The sequence below is a fragment of the Anopheles stephensi genome, unplaced genomic scaffold, assembly GCF_013141755.1.
Source record: "Anopheles stephensi strain Indian unplaced genomic scaffold, UCI_ANSTEP_V1.0 ucontig388, whole genome shotgun sequence".
Lineage (NCBI taxonomy): Eukaryota > Metazoa > Arthropoda > Insecta > Diptera > Culicidae > Anopheles > Anopheles stephensi.
In genome coordinates, this window is record NW_023405333.1 from 15,001 (window position 1) to 17,500 (window position 2,500).

The window sequence follows — 2,500 nt, forward strand, 5'->3', positions numbered from 1 at the left end:
TTTCGTACTTTGGACACCTCCTATAACTTGTATGGCGACTTCGGGGACCTTCATTTCGTTCTCAGTTGGTACCCCTATTTCGGTCTTTGGACACCTCGTCTTACCCGTATAACTCACTTTAGGTCCACTTATTTGCCTGATATCTCATCGTGAACCCGTTTTTCGTACACCGTACACACCTAGGAACACCACATATGCGTTTCCCTTTCGATCGTGAAGTTTTCAAATTTTTCGATTTTTGGTCCTAGAAATTCATGAACGGTGGGAGACCAAAATTTTTCATAAAAAAAAATTTTCACCGTTTGACCATAAAAACCTTCTTTTCGTACATACCCCATCATTTCTTCACGTTTTAGGCCATTTCTGAAATTTTCGCTTCGATAGTGTGTCCCCTATAATACAAAATGAACATTTTGCATCTCCCACAAGTGGCCATTTTTTTCCGCCACTGAAGAACACGACCTCGGGAACTCGGACCTAGGACGTGGCCATGTAAGTCATAGGCCACCCCAACTTTTGCAAAATACTGTTTCTTTTCACTTTTCATGATCTAAGGCGCGTTCCGACGGCGTTTTGAACAAATTTATGAGAAAAAAATTTTGACCCTCGGACCAAAATTTTTTCGTTCGGGGCCCCATGGCCTATGGCCAGTATGGGAACTCGGGATGCCGATATGACAAAATTTGTCAAAAAATCACTAAAAAGTCGCTATGGCCCATTATTTAGAGCTTGTTGAGACCTTTCTAAAACACCTTGGTTGACCCCTGTCCGATAAGTAGTTTTCGAGATATTCGAGAAAATGTGATTTTTTGGGACTTAGAAAATTTTTGACCCGTACCCTAAGAAAAAGTGATTTTTTCATAGGACAATTTTTTCTTCGCAAATACTGTTTGGTTTCACTTTTCATTATTAGAAACGCGTTCCGAAGCCATTTTCATCAAAATCTCGTGAAAAAAAAATTTCACCCCCGGACCAAAAGTTGGCCGTTCGGTGCCCTATGGCCTATGGCCAGTATGGGAACCAAGGATGCCGATATGCGAAAAAGTGTCAAAAAATCACTTGAAAGTCGCTATGGCTCATTAAATAGAGCTTGTAAAGACCTTTCTAAAACACCTTGGTTGACCCCTGTCCGATACGTAGTTTTCGAGATATTCGAGAATAAGTGATTTTTTGGGACTTAGAAAATTTTCGACCATGACATATATGAAAAGTGAATTTTTCATAGGACCAAAAAGTTTGTCCAAATAGGGTTTTGGTTCACTTTTTATGGTCAGATAAGTGATCCGATGCTATTTTCATGATCATTAGAGGGATTTCACGCTGTGACCAAAAATTTTCATACTTCATACTTGTCCCCGTGCCGTATATGGGAGGACCGGGGGAACATGTCTTGGTAAGTCGTGATGTTCAGTGACGGATTTCTGGGACTTAGAAAAAAAATGTGCTCTCAGGCACATTATATGTTTCATACACACATGATTTTCATTCTTCATACTTGTCCCGTGCCGTATATGGGAGGACCGGGGGAACATGTCTTCGTAAGTCGTGATGTTCAGTGACGGATTTCTGGGACTTAGAAAAAAAATGTGCTCTCAGGCACATTATATGTTCCATACACACATGATTTTCATTCTTCATACTTGTCCCCGTGCCGTATATGGGAGGACCGGGGGAACATGTCTTCGTAAGTCGTGATGTTCAGTGACGGATTTCTGGGACTTAGAAAAAAAATGTGCTCTCAGGCACATTATATGTTCCATACACACATGATTTTCATTCTTCATACTTGTCCCGGTGCCGTATATGGGAGGACCGGGGGAACATGTCTTCGTAAGTCGTGATGTTCAGTGACGGATTTCTGGGACTTAGAAAAAAAATGTGCTCTCAGGCACATTATATGTTCCATACACACATGATTTTCATTCTTCATACTTGTCCCCGTGCCGTATATGGGAGGACCGGGGGAACATGTCTTCGTAAGTCGTGATGTTCAGTGACGGATTTCTGGGACTTAGAAAAAAAATGTGCTCTCAGGCACATTATATGTTCCATACACACATGATTTTCATTCTTCATACTTGTCCCCGTGCCGTATATGGGAGGACCGGGGGAACATGTCTTCGTAAGTCGTGATGTTCAGTGACGGATTTCTGGGACTTAGAAAAAAAATGTGCTCTCAGGCACATTATATGTTCCATACACACATGATTTTCATTCTTCATACTTGTCCCCGTGCCGTATATGGGAGGACCGGGGGAAGATGTGTTTGTAAGTCGTGATGTTCAGTGACGGATTTCTGGGACTTAGAAAAATAAATGTACCCTTAGGCACATTATTTGTATCAATAATTGTATCCCCAGCCTTTCATGGGGAACTTTTCCGTATTCCCGGACTTGTACATTTTTCGGGTTCCACCTCCCGACAATGTATCTCTACTGTGCATTACGTACCTGATAACGCACGGCACCCATTGGGTGACTCCACTTAACCATCTTTCGAT